Source organism: Ptiloglossa arizonensis, chromosome 3 (assembly GCF_051014685.1).
Source record: "Ptiloglossa arizonensis isolate GNS036 chromosome 3, iyPtiAriz1_principal, whole genome shotgun sequence".
In the NCBI taxonomy this organism is placed as follows: domain Eukaryota; kingdom Metazoa; phylum Arthropoda; class Insecta; order Hymenoptera; family Colletidae; genus Ptiloglossa; species Ptiloglossa arizonensis.
In genome coordinates, this window is record NC_135050.1 from 13,995,130 (window position 1) to 14,013,327 (window position 18,198).

Below are 18,198 nucleotides of genomic sequence, written 5' to 3' on the forward strand. Positions count from 1 at the left end.
GACGGTAATATTTTCGTCGCTCTTCGATTCGTATCTCGTGCCCCGACCAATGAAATCGTCCGGTGTAAACGTTCGACCCGTTCTCCGAGTCGAGCCGACGACTAATGAGTTTTTCTGTGGACAGAGAGGGGGGACAACTCCGGTAAAGAGCAATTTCCGGTGTTTTATTACACCTTGTAACGATTCCGTGGCGACACGAAGCGCACCTATCGAGCGGAAAACCCGTTTCCACGAGGGACGATCTTCCGCCGATCGACGCACCGCGCCGATAAATCACGATTATCGGTAAACTTCGCCCCGAAACGGTCATTCCGAGCGGAGTTTAATAATTCCGCGCGGAGGATATCGTCCGAGACCGTCCTCGATGATGGCTTCTTTCTCGTTCACGTGTGTGCAAGCTCCTTGAAAATTCGCCCGGAGCTGATTCGTTATTTAATACGACGCTCGGCGATAAAAATCGTAACCGACTCGCGTTACTTCGAACACGGAATCGAAAAACGTATCCATTCGAAACGTCGAGGCGACTGCCAAACAGCGCTCGCTGTGTCGATAACTAACAACTGTTTGTCTCTGTTTATCGATATCTACGGTGAAACGTTAACGGGATACGATAAAACGTAACACGTGTACAATGGTATTATTCGAATAATTTTAATCAGGAATCCTTGAATTTTCATAGGAAGAAGGAAGTATTTTGTTAGAAAGAGAATTTTTAATCGATATTACACCCGTTTGACAGTAGATGCTGACGAGGTATTACGTAGTAGAAGAATTTGATTAGAAATATTTACAGTTTTAACGGTTACTCTCACGTTTCGAGGAGACTACGAATATTAAATTTTCATCTATTGTCGATCGAAAACGCGGACATAAATATAGGTTAGAGTCTCCTTAGTCGTTGAAAAGCCGATTACGTTCGTTATTATTCGCAGAGTTCGGTTCGTCTTCGTATATAGAATTTAATATAATTTCCGAACATGTGAAATGTATTCACGGAGATATCGCGGATCGTGGTACTGTTCTCTTCGGTGATTTCAACGCAGAAACGGAGAAACGCGTTCGAATAAAATTCGTTACACAATGCGGTGAAAAACACATTCGGTAGAGATCTCGTCGAAATTACGCGCGTAATTTCATTTTCGCAACCCTATCCGTTGCCAATATTATATTAACCCCCTGTGTAGTCGAATTCAAAGTGTAATCCGAGTTTCGTTTTCGAAAACGAACAGTTAAACACATCGTGGAACAAGAACAGCCTTCGAACGAGTTTCCATTGTTAAATATCTCGCGAATTATTTGCAGAGATAGATACTCAAAATCCGTAAAATTTCTATGATATTTAGAAATAATGTAATTGTTTGAAAGTCGAGCGAGCGGACGAGAAGAACGTGTCCGGAGAATTTAATTTAAGAAACGTTTAATGACAGCAGAAAAAAGGAGACTTTTTGAATTTTTCAGCAACGATTGTATATTATTAAGACTAGCACCACCAAAGGTGTCAAGTTGACTTGTTTCAAACTTCGTTTAAAAATTACTCAATTAACCGTGTCTTTGCCTATAATATTCGTGAATTGTTATCAAAATAGAAAACTAACGGTACTCGTTAAATTAATTCGCCCTTTCCCTATCCGACTTCGAAGATACTAGGTTGTTCGATAAGTTTCGTCGTTTCGCCATTGTAAAAAAACACTATGATACTTCAACTTTGAACAATTGTAAATATACGAACGAGTCGAAAGATCTACACGAAACTTGGCACATGTTCGTCAAACAGTAGTATCATCTTTAGAAAAACAACATCCCCGTTTCTTATCGAACGACAAAACTTATCGAGCAACCAATTACGTATGCGATACAAACAGTAATACGTTAATTAACACTAGAACCACCGACAGATTTCGAAATATTAAAATATCTCTCGTGCAATGTATCTCGTAAAAAGAAGAATCGACGAGAAAAAAGAAGAATTCATAAAATCGATCGCATCTGTGGAACAGAAAATTCGTAACATTTTGAAAAAACATGCTCATAGAATTTAAAGTAACTTTCGTTACAAAAGTAGTATAAACCAATCGTTTCGAGCGATTGGTAAATTCAACGGTGTTAAACGGAACTGTTCGAAACTGTTCGATGATATAGAATATAATAAAAATTGTTAATCGTCCAAGTTCGATAGATGTATACGATATTCTTCACCTTCTCGGCAATTCTCACAGGGATCGCCGGCTAACATCCGATACGCTTCTCTCGCGAGGAAAATCGATGCTCGTCGAACACGGCGCGCGTTTCGACACCCGGTTGTGTCTCGAATCGCCGGTCACGTCCAAGCCACGTCGTCCCCTGCGGCGATTCTGCGGCAGCTGCAGTTGCAACTGCGGCGGCGTCGCTCCTCGCACCCACAACACCGACCTTATCCGACATCTTTTCAGCTAGCTCGAGCCTCTCCCCCTTTGGTTCGTGCGACGAGAAAAATCCTAGAGGCCCCGTCCCGTGCCGGCGTCGGCGTCGGCTTTCACGTCGTATCAGCGGATTTATGCTCGACGGTGCCGCATCGCCGCCCTAACCGCACGTTGCACGCGCTCGATAATATCCCGCGTTGCGGTTTCACGATCCCTACCTTCGCGCGTTCGCCACCAGCTTCGAGGTCCTTCTTCTCCCCCTTCTCCGCCCGTCCCTTTCAACCGTTTCGCGCTCCCTTCGAATCTCGTTACCCGTGCTCGGAATTTCTTACTCGCCCTTCTCCTTTTCAATTATACCCCGTTACGTTTCCGTTGTCGTTTAAGCCCGAACGGACCGACGAGTGTCCCTCGTTACGCCATTTCGAGGCTCCGGAATACAGGGACGACGATCTTCAATCGTCGAAACGATTTTTCGAAAGATCGGGTTATTTTTTTTTTGCATTGGTTTTTTTTTTTAATAGAGAACAGTGAGATCTTTCCAAGCGATCTCTCGCCGCTCGATTTTATCACGAATCGATTGAAAAGGGACAATTTTCTTCTTTTAATTCGAAGAAGTCTTTAACTATTTTTATTCACATGTTGAATCACGTGTAAGAAAGTCTGATCGGATTTATAAATGCGATTGCCTATATAAACAGTAATCATGCTAATTTTGAATCGATTTTTCGAAAGATTAGTCTTTTTGCATCGGTGGAACAGTGATATCTTTTTAAGCGATTTTTCGCCGCTCGATTTTATTTAATTTCAATTTTCTTCTCTTAATTCGAAAAAGTCTTTCTTTAACAATTTTTATTCACGTATTGAGTCACGTGTGAGAAAGTTTGATCGTGCGTATAAATGAAATTGCCTAGCAATGCCGATCTGTGAAGAACGACTTCTTTTACTATTTTTTGCGATTGAATTTTTGGCGAATAGATTTTCTAACTTCTGATTCAAAAGATCGATTGTTTAAACAAGAATTGATATTCCTGGTCGAGAGCCCATTCGCCTCGCGTTTAGAATGCCACGTACGACGGAGGCATACTATCGTTGTTCGGGCGTTGATGAAAGTTTTATATTCCTAGGTAAACGTCGCGTGGGGTATTCTTTTCGATTTTATCGAGTTTATTCGGCTCGATGTCTCCGTTCGTGTGATCGTGGCCTTCCTTGGAAATGCAAACGTTTTCTTAATGTAAAAATTGAAAGGAAGCTGGTAAGACGAGACACGAAAGACAATGTCGAAAATGTAGTTTAACGAAGGGAATTCTGATATGGCAAAACGAATTAATTTGCAAACATTTATTTTCGTTATTGGTTTTCTTCATTTCTAAGAAATTATGTACTCCAATTTAGAAGCACGATTACACACGGTGCGCAGAAGTTTGGTAGACCAGATGCCAAGATGCAATTTCAAAGTGCAGTAGAATCTTTGTCATCCGAGTACTCCTTATGCTAATCTTCTATCACGTGAACATTTTCTTACGTATATTTCCCATTACAATAATGTATATATAGATGTTCTAAATCTACAACGTATTAACCCAGTTAACGTTGACGTTTTTCAATATATCATTCTGCTTTTGGTATCAAGTGTATTGGTCCTAAACTTCAAAAAGAAAGGGTATTTTAGAGATTCTCTTGATGATAACGTTTTTAACAATGGTAAAGGAAAATCCACTTTACTCGGGTTAATGAAATACAACGTACGGTTAATTTTCATCTGTCGGTATTTGTATACCGTTGTCGCAATCATTTTTTTTTTTTTTCAAAAATCAAATAGAAATTTTTTTTTCAAAAAATTCTTTCACAGTAACCATGATATTTCAAAATTAACGAAGAAGAAACACGTGCAGAAGGATCTAAGGTTTCTCAACGAAATATAGAAAAATTAACGAACGACGCAACAACCGGATAAACCGTAGAGTTCTACGAACTCTAGAGAATAGTTCTACTTAATAAATTTATAAACATAACGAGTATTCGTTCGACGCTCGATTGCCGTGCACTTATAAATCGCGTTAATTAACGCTTACTCGTGTCGAAATCCAAGTTTCTATGGCGGTGTCGTTATCGCGGTGGCAATAATCCCTACTCGTAACCCTCTCTTCCTACCCTCGTTCATGCCCTTTCGTTCTTCGACGCTCTCACTTTCCTCTTCGCGTTAATTATTCGTCGAACTTTCACTCGTACTTCGTTTCCTTCGTCGAAAAGGGAAGAGACGATTCCATTGCGGGCGTGGAGTATCCTCGAAAGCGTAAAGAGTTTGAAAAGCGGTTACACTAGCGTGTTAATAACAAAAAAGAAGTAAACTCGATTCGCCATTTATCGAATAACGAGCGACGACGAAGTTCGAAAATCGAAGCACGGAATATATTAGGGGTATGCAAAAGTTTCCATCGTTTTTTGGACCAATTCCCCCTTCGTTAATCGCATTTGAACCGTATAATACTTTCCATAATTATTTACTACTTTTTCGAATAAAAAGGCGAATACCACGATTTAAAAACACTTCAATTTTGGGACCAATGAAGTCATCGACGAACTTTTCGCTTTACCCGAAGTAAATAATTGGACACTCTGTGGGTTTTAGTAATTGAACATTAAAAGAAAGAGTAAGAGGCAAGACTATAATTCTTGGCCAGTTCGACTAATCTTCGCAACGAAAAAGAAGGAACGTTAACATTGAATCGATCTCCATTCCTTGACGATGAAAATTTGTTCATTTAATTAGAGAAACTTCCATATCTATCGTTTAGTATATAGATTATGGTACAAAAATATCAATCTATGTGCAAACGATGGTGACTTCTGCATACTCCTAATATTTCAATGACGAGGTTCATGGTTCGTTGATATTACACTCGAATGTTCGGCGTTTCGAAAAGCATCTTTGTCGATCCTTTCATCCTGGAAAACATTTCGTTTATAGGAGATCGAGAAGCGTAAACAAAAACTTTGCCGGGTCGAATTTGCTCAACTGTCTAATCGGATTTGCAGCGTGAACTGCGTCGTAATCGCCAAGAATCGTTGAAAGCGTAGTCAGCGAATTAATGAGAGTCACTGAAATGCGACTAATAAATCCCCAGCGCTTTGAGCATCAATTTCTCGGTCGATTTGCTTGTGTTCGTGATATCGCGTCGAGTATTACAATGTTCGTAGTGTCGCGATGCAACGAAAATTCCTACGTCGGTGTATGCAACGGAACGAATATTCGTTAAGTATAAATTATGCGAGATATCTTGGTGGTGATCATGGTACAACCGTGAAACAGGTGATTCTACGTGAAAAAATAAATACAAAATATAGAATAATTTTCAAACCACCGAACGTGACGTTAAAAAGTAAATCGAAAATGTAGAATACTCTTCGGACCACCGAACGAGATGTAAAAAAATAAATACACAATGTAGAATAATTTTTTATTCATTGAACGAGATTTGAAAAAGTACGTTGAAAATGTAGAATAATTTTCGGACCACGATAAAGGTTTTTCGCACGAGGCTTTATTTTCGAGAAAATCCATTTACTATTTACTTTTCAGTTTGTATACAATTTTATTGACACGACTTCCTATGTCTACGATGCGGTGTCACAATCTTACTATCTTACCATCTTTCGGTTTCAACTATCGGTTTCTACGAATCTGTCGCAATAGTAAGATACAGTGATCGAGAATACGTGGATACATTTCTTGCATTCGGAGCGTGTGGTAGTAACGGGTATCTTGATTATACGGTGAACAAATCAACGTTATCCCGATAAACGAGATTCAGAGAGTAGAATGAACGCTGGTCGAACATTTTTCGGTCATTGTACACCGAATCGATGAGTCGAGAAACTGTACGAATTCAAAAACTACATTCTGAAATATTAAAAAAAAAAAAAACGATTTTTACACTCGTTAAACTACCCAAAACATAGGATACTTCTTCTGCACTGTTCTCGATCCAAATGTGTAATTCTATGCATTTTAGTTTCGAGATTATTTGAAAATGGTCAATTTTTTAAATCGATCCGATTTTGCGTTCAAATAATTTGCGAAAAAATTGGCCAATGAAAGATCTGGCAAAAAATCGGTATACCGATGTAAAAAAATCAATTATTTAGAACATCGATTCAAGATCGGGATCCCGATCAATTATTTGAAACATCGATTCAAGAATCGTGGAAGGTTATTTTTGCAAAGATCTGTTCGATAATGGTACATTTGTCGACTCCCCGCGAAAAGTGACTATTTTCATCGCAGCTATCCAAACACCATTTGCGAGAGCATCGTTCCCATCGCTAACCACCCACGCGAGAACCCCGAGTCTCCGTGAATCAGGCACTCGCGCGTGCGAGAGGTCGCGAGGTAATGGCGGAGGTTTGTCCGGTATCGCTCGAGGGCGGACAATCGATACGGTAATACGTCGATGCTTTCTCGTTCGAGTCGCGTACGAAACGGCAGATTTATGACACCGTAACCGAGGGAATTATTATTTTTGTCCGCACGGGGTTAATGGTTCGCGTGGGAGCGCGGTTGAAACACCGCGGCGATACGTCGTCCTAATTTGCAAAATTTATCTTTATTTTCGTGTTTTTAACGCGCCGCGATTAATCATTTTTCGCGTTACAAATACACGGGAATCGATCTCCCTTGTGTTACGAAACACGATTCGATTAATCATTTTCGCGTTACGAATTATGCCACGAATCGACTCGCTAGGATTTCGGTTGAATTTACTCGCGAAGTTTCACGTTCCATTGGCGTACGAGGGTGTCGTGTGCATTTCCAAGCGCATAGAATTTCCTACCGAATAATACCATTATTATTTAGTATCGTAATTTATAACCGGTTCGCGTGGTGTATTACACGCGTGTAACAAATGGTGGCGGTAGTTGCCGACGTAGCTTCGTTTATTAATGACGGCTCGGGGGGGATTTAAATTCGAGTCAACGAGCACGAGAGTACGCTGTTTCGGAAGTTGGTTCGATCCTGAAAGTTGAAATTCGTGAGTTTAAGGGGGTATTTCGATCCAGAATTTCGAAAAACTCGATTTTATTTTATTTTTGACTCGGTGTATCTACCTTTGAAAATTTCCGTGCAGAAGAATTTCCTCGAGTTCGTAAAATTAACAAAGTTGCAGACGTTTAAAGAGAACAATCCACGGTAAGGGAAACTTTAAACGCGTTTCTCTCGAATTTGCATTTTTTACATTGGCTACCAGTATATCGTACGTTCTAATTGACCGATTTACTCCAAATTTGGAAAGGATCTTCATCGGATATCCCTTTAACGCGCGAGTTACGGATTTTAAAATTTGATGATTTCTCTTTATTTTTTCAATCGCGTTAAAGACGAAAGAAACACGAAAAAAGTCAGTGTTCAAACTTCAAAAGGCTCTACGGTTTGAATTTTCGAGATTCTTTTCTCCATGGTTCGTGCTACAATCACTTTCGTAAATCTCGAAATTAAATTTCAAAAGATTCCATTATTTTAATTCTCAAGAATTTTATCCCGCGACTCAAGCCAAAGTCACGTTCTTTCTAATCTCAAAACTAAACTTCGAAAACCCTATTTGTTTAATTTTCGAGACAAATTTAAAAATTTTTAACATTCTTCGTAGAATCTAGACTTCTAAATGTCTTATCGTACACCTTTTTCGCCCGTTCAAAATTATCCCCGCGTATCGAATATGCAGTTGGAGTATCTCAACGTTACCTACCGGTGTGTTTTAAACCAACGACTTTAGGTTCCTTTGCGAATAGAAATCCAGAGAATTTAAACGATAAAGATGACCAGTTAATTGTCCCCTCGCGACCCGTTTATTCGAGAAGCTGCACGCGAGACGAGAGAAACAATTCCGTTCGATCGTGAGAATCGTCGCGAGACGAAAAGGACCAACTGGGAAAAATTGGTATTCGTTCTTACCCAACTTTTCTTCGTTTCGATCCACCTGTAATTCACCTGTAAAAACACGCCCGAGTGTTTTGAAACGCCCTCTGCACCGACTCGATAAATTTCATTTTACACCGAGGAGTCGTTAAATGAAAAGCGATTCGAGATCAGCGTTGGATCGGGCGACTCGAGCGAGCGAGAGCTTAAATTGTAAAACGTTTCTTTATCGTATAAAGTGGAATTAGTCCGGTTTAAGTATTCGTAAATATAAACCCGGTGGTACATTAAAGGTAAAATGAAACCGGGCTTACTTCCTTACTTCCTACGTGGTTCGAACGAGTAAAATGTCAAGGGATTATTATTTTACGACTTCCCTTCGCCGGGCACCCAATTTCGCCCCGTATTGTCCCAACACGAGTAGAACGTAATAGCGATTAATCCTTTGAGCACACGTTTGGCTTCCTTCGAGACGCTTTCATGTTGCCGCTTTTGAACGTGCGTCTACCATCGAAGAAAAGAAGCATAGATCCTTAATGAAGAAGGTAACCGCGGCCAACCGGGGCCGTGGCGCGCATAAAAGCTTGACGTTTAATTTGTAAAATCTACGAACGCGAGTTTGTTTGCACGAAAGCCATTCACCTTATAAAACCTGCTGCGCGAGCGCGAGCGCGAGCGCGTGCGCGTGCGCACCACGCGAGCGGATTCAATTTTCAAACAGCGATTGCTGCTCCGAAATGCACGAGTAATTTCCCAAACGCGTCACGCGCTATTTCGTACACCGTTTTAAAGCGGACGAATCGCTTCTATCGAAACGTCGTCTCGTTCGTTCGAACGAAATAGTCGAAACTCGATACTCACGCGTTATGACGGATCATCGTCGTGGATATTGTAATCGCGCGTAATGTAATTTTCCCTGGGAAATTACCCGTTCGGATAATACGAACGGTAATAACTTTTAACGTTACGTTCGAATCGATCTATTCCAAATGCCTATACGGTAAATTATACGCGAGCTTACGAATTACCCCTAAAAAAAAATATACTGCAATTGCTTGTAAACGAATCGAAATAGTTTTGTTGCTTCAGGGCTTATAGTCTTTGTTTATAATCGTAGACTCGTTTAAATACAATATATCTCGTACAAAATGTTTTTCGATCGAATCGATAGGTAACGAGATATTACAGATAGTAATTTTAATCGACTTTACACGTATAAATATACAAAGTAAAACGGTAAAATAACTCAAAATGGAAAGAAAGACGAATGTTAACTGTTATCGTACCACACCCGGGTCTTTTCTAATTCATATAGAGACTTTCGTATCGTTCAATCGTACCATTGCTACAACTCTCCTTGAAAATGAAGAAATTCGCGATGAAAGGATAGAATTTTTATTCGATACATTTATGCGAGCAAGATCAAATTACGGGTCCATTTGTACCCACTAGTGATCTCCCCAATGGTCTCCTGAATAGCTGGTATCGAGAATCAAAGAGAATCGCGAAACGCAATCGAAATTAATTAAAAGAATAATACTATTCTTAGAATACGAAGAATAATGGTTATCGTTTCTGGTCCGTGCAGACACAGTCTTCGAAGACGTATTCCGTGGATCGTTTCGCTTCGAAAGAAACGAACGGAAGAAATTAATTGAAAAGTAGAGGAGGAAAGAAACATCGGACAACGTTCCCGGAGCAGACGTACCATATCGCTAATTTTACGACAAAATGCAACGTTCAACGCGACCGAATCACGATCGAAGAAAACGATTAGGGCAGGCGCGCGTTCGCGACGTACGGGCGAAATTGCACGCTTGGCTGTTCGCCGCGATCCGGTATCTTTACCGAGGGTTCATCGAGCATCTCGAGGGGGCAGGTTCCCCACGAGCCGTAAAAATCGACACCCGCCGGGACGTGCATTCAATTACAGCGGCCGGTGCTCGCAGAAATTTAATCAATCATCTCGCCGTGCATTAAAATAGCTTAAGAGCACGCCACGGGGGCGTCGTTCCGATCTGCGACGCGTCTTCCGTCCATTTCTCCCTACCCTCTTATCTTTCGACCATCCTACGCGGAATTGTACGACTCGTTACCAACGATCCCCGTTCTACTCGCCATTTCCATGAATTTTGGAATCTTTGTAGGCATTTCGCTCGAGGATTAATTTCGAATTGGAGAAAGAGAGAGAGAGAGAGAGAGAGAGAGAGAGAGAGAGAGAGAGAGAGAGAGAGAGAGAGAGAGAGAGAGAGAAATTTCGACTGCAACGCGTTAGATTATACACCCGAGGTATTTCGGTAAAAGAGAGTACCATAACGAAATGGTGAATCGACGAGCGGAACGTCGTAAAGGTAAGAATGATTTTGGTACTCTAGTTTTCGATGAAAGCACGGATAGAGTATCGGAGAAGTGTAAGGAAACGTAAAAATTATAGTTTCTGATAATTGTAATTATTTTGAGTTTATTTTGATAAAAATTAATATAGTAGCATTCCTCGAACGAGTCGATTTACTAGCTCTCTACAGCATCGGAGTAGTTCGAGGGAACATAAAAATTATAGTCTCTGAAAATTGTAATCGTTTTGAGTTTATTTTGATAAAACTAAATTTAACGGCATTCCTTAGTTTGCTGTTAATTTTCGCGTAATTTTTGCCCGATGTATTCTGTCAATATACGAAAGGAATAGAATCTCTTGGTTATCCACTAATTGAGAACTTGAAACAATCGTAACGGTTCATGAAACGATAAAAATTCGGTCGTACTGAACTAACCGAGTTCTTTTCATACGGAATTCATATACCAGTGTATTGGCTAGGTAACTTTTCCGCGAGAATTTTTTCATAATTTACTCCGTTTCGAATTTACGTAAAAAATTTACAAATTTAGTTTGTACAATCTATTTTAAGAGTTAAACAGATTGCTTCGATTATATTGTTTCTAAGGTTTAAATGGATTTCTTTAATTATGTTACCTCGAAGGATTAAACAAACTTAGTTAAATGGGTTTACAAACGCGAAGCGCATCTAAGGCAAAATCTACTTACCCTCGTTGATGAGGCTATTAACAGATTCGGGACGAAACGCCTAATTGTTGCTTTAACGACGAAACAGAGTTACACTTTTCATCAGAAAGGGGTACAATTTTTATCTAGATAAACTTTTGGAACAACGAATAAAAAATATACAATGTGTCGAATATATGGTACTCGTGTTTTCAACCTTTCAAAAGTTGTGAGTTTCGATTTTACTAACAATTGCACGATACTTGCCACAAAATGGTGAACAATCTTCCCAACAGACCTCACAGAAACCATTACCACTCTAAACCCAAGAATAATGCATCCAAGAAATTCGATTCTTCGATTTTCCTAACCATTGCACGATACTTGCCACAAAATGGTGAACAATCTTCCCAACAGACCTCACAGAAACCATTACCACACTAAACTCGAGAATAGTGCATCGAAGAAATTCGATTCTTCGATTTTGCTAGCCACTGCACGATACGTGTTACAAAACGGAGGACGATCTTCACAGACACCAACGGGAACCGTTATTGGTCTCAAATTTTTCGAGGGTGATGCGCGTAATTGCCTTAAGTTCGTGATCACTTCCGGTTGACCGTAGCTCGCCTCGAACCGGACGAGCGTTTCGCGCGAACTTATTATCGACTCGTTCCCACAGCTCGTCCCGGTAAAAAATACACGTGCTACATGGGCGCTCGCGTATCGCACGTGTGTGCGCGCGCACGTTTCTTATCCGTGAACCTCACCGTAGAATTGTTCGCCGGTATCGCGAAGCGGCATTCTGTATCGGCGCGCTTAAAAGACGGAAATCGTTCTATTTTCAATAATCGTCATTGCTTCTCGCCATCGATCCGCGGAGCTTCCAAAGGTCCCTGGGAAAAGGAAAGAAGCTCACAGAGCCGTTTTCTTCGAACATCCGCGCTTTCCGCGTCATCGAGCTTCTGGTACGGTCGATCGCGCGAAAAAAGATACGCGATCCATGTAAGACGCGAGAATGCACAGGTGCGGAGCATCGTGTCGCTTTTGCGAGCGGCTCGATTCTCGATCGCGATCGTTGCGAAAAATCGTGTGTTTTCAATCATTATTATTATTATTATTAGTATTCTTTATTCGACAGGTTGATCAGTTCCTTTTAGTATATAGATTTATTGCAAAATTGTTAATAAAACTTAGGAAACTCTTTCGTAGATTCGCAGATATTTAAGTTACGTAATAATGTCATATATATTAGATTAGTGATATACTCAAAAAATGAGTACTTTTAACGCGACCTCAATAAAGCTTTATAACGTGTCTGAAGTACTTTGTTAATAACCTAAGATTTTTTCTTCGTAAGGAATTCGACTAAATGTAAAATTTTCGTCCACTTACACTTTTGCAATCGTCTTTTGTAATTTTGCAGCATATAAAATACAGGTTAAACGAATTGTTCGTAATTCTTGAATATTGTTGAATAATAATTGATGCGATTAGCCCATATTACGCGAAAGGTACGCGCGAAAAAATTCAAACAATTATCCAAGCTTTAAGCTGTAAACGTCAAAGCAACTTTGTACAAATTCCTGCCTCGAACGAAACCCTTTAACTCCCCCAACGTTAATTCCGTAGTTCATTAAATTTTCTTAATCGAAATAATTTCGCTCGCTTCCTTAGAATATGAAAAAATAAAATTTCTTCTCTCGCGTAAAAGGGAACGTAATTTCCTACCTAAAATATTTTCGCCGTGCTGGCGTTAATCGACAACGTAACATTTTTTCCCGCAAAATTTTCATTCGGCCGACGATCTCGAAATACGAACAAAACAAAAACAATCTTTCGTGCGTTACGCGTTGAATACAAATTAGAATTTTATTTTCGGAACGAAATTGTATTACACGTACAACGAATAAAAAAATGTAACCGAATAACAAAATTAGTCGAGTAAACGTCGCGAATAAATCGGTGTACCTGAGTTGAATATCAATCGAGTTACCCGATGCACTCGAAAAGCTGCTCAGACTTTTTTATTTCACAATAAACCCTCTACGGTACATGTTTACATATCTAAATCCCATAAACACGTAACAAAGTAATTCTCTCCATGTTTGCGATTCGACTCTATTGAAACATAATTAAAATTAAACCCGCATTGATTAGATACTCGATTCCGTCATACATTTATCGATGTAAATCTAAACATTTTTCCAGTTATATATCTACCACGACTGTACTCGAATTATCGTTAATTTATTCAATCGTCGATAATTTACAATTATCCATTCGAATCGTAATCATCGTTCGTTCAAACTTACCCAACACCGATAGTTTTGTTCGTTCGTTGTTCAATCAAAAAATTGTTCTCGTGGTTACACGTATGGTGTTATCGTGCACCATCGTGTAAAGGGAGTTCGAGTAACCATTTTTCTCCGTGGAAATTTTTCGCGCCCTTGGCAGACGTTTTACGATCGTGGAACGTGTCAGGTGCGGCCGATGTCGTTCGACGACTCTTAAATCATCGCGCGCGGATAAATACGTGTTCATTCCGAGTGCACGTACACGCGTGTATCCCCACGGGCGGAAGATACCGTATTTCACGGTCGCTTTATTGCTGAAACGTGTCTTTACGCCGATTTACCTTTCCGCGAGCGCGTACTTTCGCGACGAGTTATTACCCGCGATCGTAAACGCTCTTTACAATGCGCAGGAAATGACTTTAATTCGCGGACGAGGAAATTGAATCGGTTGTGGGTGGACGGAGGAGGACTAGCAATTTCGGAAAAAAGGAGTCGTCTCGTAACCATTACGTTTCGCAAAAATTGCATTCACCTCGGCTCGTACGCTTGAATATTAACGAGGGAGAAATTTATTATCATTCTAGAATAAATAGATGGGTGTCGTAGAATTGGTAACAATGTTGAGTAATTTATGGCAAAGGTAGCTAGACTAGATTTATTATCGTCCAACTACGAGTACGATCGAAGGAGCGTGAATTTTTAGGAGAAATCTTACACCGAATACTTATATCGAATACTGAAGCTTACATCGAATACCGAACCTTATATCGAATAAGTTTTAAGATAATTTAGGATAACATTGGTAAAGTGTCCTGAGTAAGAACATTGACTATTTATTATCGCTTTAACGTAATGTCGAGTTTCCTCTCCCTCGTAGAAATTTAATTAATAAAATTTATATTGCTGTAAATTAATTTGCCTCGAACAATGAGTGGTCGTGTAATTATCTTTGAGTGAAAATGTAAGTATATTGTTTGTTTATTGTCGAAATAAGTAACCTTTCTCGGTAAATGATCGAAGTCTTAGATTATTTAACGCTGACAGTAATAATTATCAAACTACTATACTATTGTGTGTAATGTTTAAACTACTCATTAAGTAGCACTGTAAATTTTCTTCGCTACTCGCAAAAACACACTTTCGACCGTAATATTCTCGTTAGGTTCCGATACGGTACAGGATTGTTCCTAAGAAGGTCGTTTATTGTTAAATAATAAAAAATTCTGTCCGATTCTAAAGCACATACGCAAATAAAAGAAATATTTTGTGTCTCTGGTGAAAGTAAGGTTGAACAACTTTTCATATATAATAAATTATATCTAAAATTCTACTTTAAAATTTGTCGAGATGATAAGATACAAACAGGACGAACGGAATAACAATCGAAGTAAATTTTAAGCAGGTTACTTCGTTCAGGGAACAGCAACAAACGGTCGTAAAGCGAGCAAAATTCAAATCGCATAAATCGCGCGGAACCAAACGAGAATGTTTAACGTTTAATGCAGCCGTACGACCATCGTTCTTTGTGCCGGTGTAACTAATAATTTTTACCGGCTGCCATAATGGTTACAATATGTTTCGTCGTTTCCTCTCGGCGTATATAGCCAGAGACCGGCATAACTAATACCGGAAGTCATGAAATTTTAACGACTTTGTAAGATTCGCTCGATGGCAACCGGGCGAGTCGTTGAGTCGCCGTTACGACAATTAACTCGTAATACTATGTCGAAGCGACAATTGCTTAAACGAATTCGTGAAATTTCGCAGTAATTTAATTAATTTTTCGTTTCGTTCATCCGTTAAGAGCCGCGACGCGATTCGTTCTATTCGCTGTTAGATCGTTACGTTCGGTAAATTGTCGCCAGATGGCACCTGTCGCCTATTAATTTCAATCTCGAACTTAACCAAATACGACACGATAAACGTATCGTTAATCGTTTGTAACTTTGTTCACGATTGGTAGACGTTCGAATCAGTCGATCGCGTCTGGTAAACACTTGCGAGCCTTCAGTATCCTACACGGTGTGAAGTTTTACGACTGCGTAAATAAAACATCGAACTCTCGAGAAAACAACTTCGTTTCTCCATAGTTTTCGATACAATCTCCTTCCAGATCTCCTGCTCGAGTAGCATCGCGATAAAACTTCTGAATTCCTTTCGAGAGATCAGATACAGGAATCGATCATTTTTGCAACAAATTGTTTCCTCGTTGAACAACGATCCGATCAAAATTTATCCATCCATTTCCAAAGAAATTTATCGAGCATTTACCTCGTATTTTCCCAATTTGAATTCACTGTAGTACCATTCTGGCCATTAGATATTATTTTCAATGAAGCCCCAAACAATGACGATTGTTTCGTGGGAAATTCGTTTCGGTGAGTTAATAATTGAGATATACAATGTAAATGTTTGCAGGAAATTGAGTAAACGTGGACGTTGCTTTTCGTTTCATTTTTCTTTTTCTTTTTTTTTATTCTTTCTTTTCTGTTCTCCTCGGTTGAAAGTATCCGGTTGAAGAGGCTCGGGGAGAAATGGCCGCGGGCTTCGCGGGAAGCTGTGGCTGAACCGGTCGTATTAGGTTCCAAGTTTCTTCTGACGAATAACGTCGCGACTTTATTCCGGTGTCAGCCCCTGTCCTGGGGCATAATTCACCCCGTGGATTTTATTACGATTCCGAGACACGGTTTTCTTACCTCTGCGCGGATGAATTTATTTTCTGGGACGGGTCGAGGGGTTGGGGTCGCGGCACGCGATGAACATCGCGCGGTTAAACCGTGAAACGAAGGAGGAGACGCGGTGGAACATTTCTCTGGTTATTAAACGACGCTCCTTTAAGTGGAACAAAGAGCGTAGAAGCGACGATACGTGTCCACGGTATAGTGAAATTCTTCGTTGCCCGATTTCGTAACGTTTCTCCTTTCGAGAAATTCAGCAGGGAATTTTACATCCTGGCGACACTTCAGATAACGCGAAGGATAAAGATAACCGCTAGACGTTGTAAATACAAATTGTAAATACACTTGTGCGTCGCGAGAATATCTCAGGTGTGTCAGTAGAAACATTTACAGAGTTTTAGAATTTTAATGGTATTTTTTTGTCATTTTCATTTGGGAAGTATATATGTTTTTTTTTTTTAACTATGTTTGGATCCTTTGTAGTCGATGTATTTCTTTCGTGACGAACAAGGTTACGTATGAAAATGTAAATATTACTATTGTGGCAATTTTAATGATTTATATTTGAGAAATTACTGCGTGTCGCAGAAATCTTAGCAGATTCAAGGTGTGTTAATCTTGGAAGTTTGGGAAATATTAGATTGGAGAGTACAAGTAAATACGAAGGGGAGAAAGAAAAGTACTGTATATTTAATAAAGCCAGGGTTATTAGTAAACGTCTAGATTGGGTAGAAACTTTTAAAGTATTAGGTACTATGCTTAAAAATATAGTGATTTGTGTAGGTAGTCCTGTGATTATTTATTATTTGTTTATTTTATTTTATCACAGTGTTTTATCGTAACGTATTTAAATCTTGTACCGAGAGGTCTCGTTAACTAAACATTTCTACGTTTAAGTCACGTAATTTGCACATTATTTTTTAAACTATTTTCTACGTTGGCACTATAGAGTCGTAATTCTCTCGTGCAAGATAAGCTATGAAATTGAATCATCATCTACAGCATTTTCAGAAAACGTAAATTCGATTTTTAATTCTTTTTTTTTCAAATCTACGACGATAAACGTTACACATCACCGAACAAAAAACTTGGAACGTTCGTTTCCTTTGATTCGATTCATCGACGATATTCTTCGGCGATAAATGAAAACAAAAAAGAAAATACGAGTGATGTTAAATTTAAATGCAAATATAATGACGTAGCAAGAAATAGGAAATAATATAGAAGAGATGAAATTAAGAAGCAACAGTTAGAGCACTCGCCAGCCATGAATCTCGGTTGCAAAATTCGCTTAAAAATTTCAGAAGCACGCGCGAGAAAAAGTCGAGCAAATTCTGCTATTTGTTATCCTCGATGCTCGTTTAATGGGCGCTGACAAATTTTTCATACAACGTCCATGTAGAACAGGTGTGTAGCAATTTATAACCTAATTTTCAAGCGATCGGGTAATTTCGTTAATGGTAGCAAAATCGTGAACCTCCTCGAACAATAACAGCGGCCGTTTAACGCGGCAATTATATCGGCATTATAACGGTGACGATGAATTAATTCTTGTAAGCGAATGTCCTCGATAATTACCCGATCGAGAGGAAGATAAAACGGTCGCGCTTCGGTTGAAAAAAAATTGCCCACGAAGTCGGCGCCGAAACGAGAGAGAAACTCGCTCCACCACCGTGAAAAATTATTACCGCAGATTAGTCCACTCTGGCCGGTTGCGACAGACCTAAAGTGACTGTCATTATATCTCACGGTAGTGTCGCAGCCTGACTAACGAGTGCACGCTGCACCGTGTTTGCAGCTGTTTTATCGCGTCGAGCAGGCCTTAAGGTTCTTACGTTGCGTTTAACCTAATTACATACTTTCCTCGCGAGAAACGATCCACGTACTGCCGCGACGATCCGCTTAATTG

At 39.7% G+C, this 18,198-nt stretch overlaps 1 protein-coding gene across 2 annotated transcripts in view; it reads left to right on the forward strand.

The window, feature by feature from the left end:
- Positions 1-18,198, forward strand: part of LOC143144705 (uncharacterized) — a 323,901-nt gene that overhangs the window by 272,260 nt on the left and 33,443 nt on the right. The window lies entirely within an intron of this gene.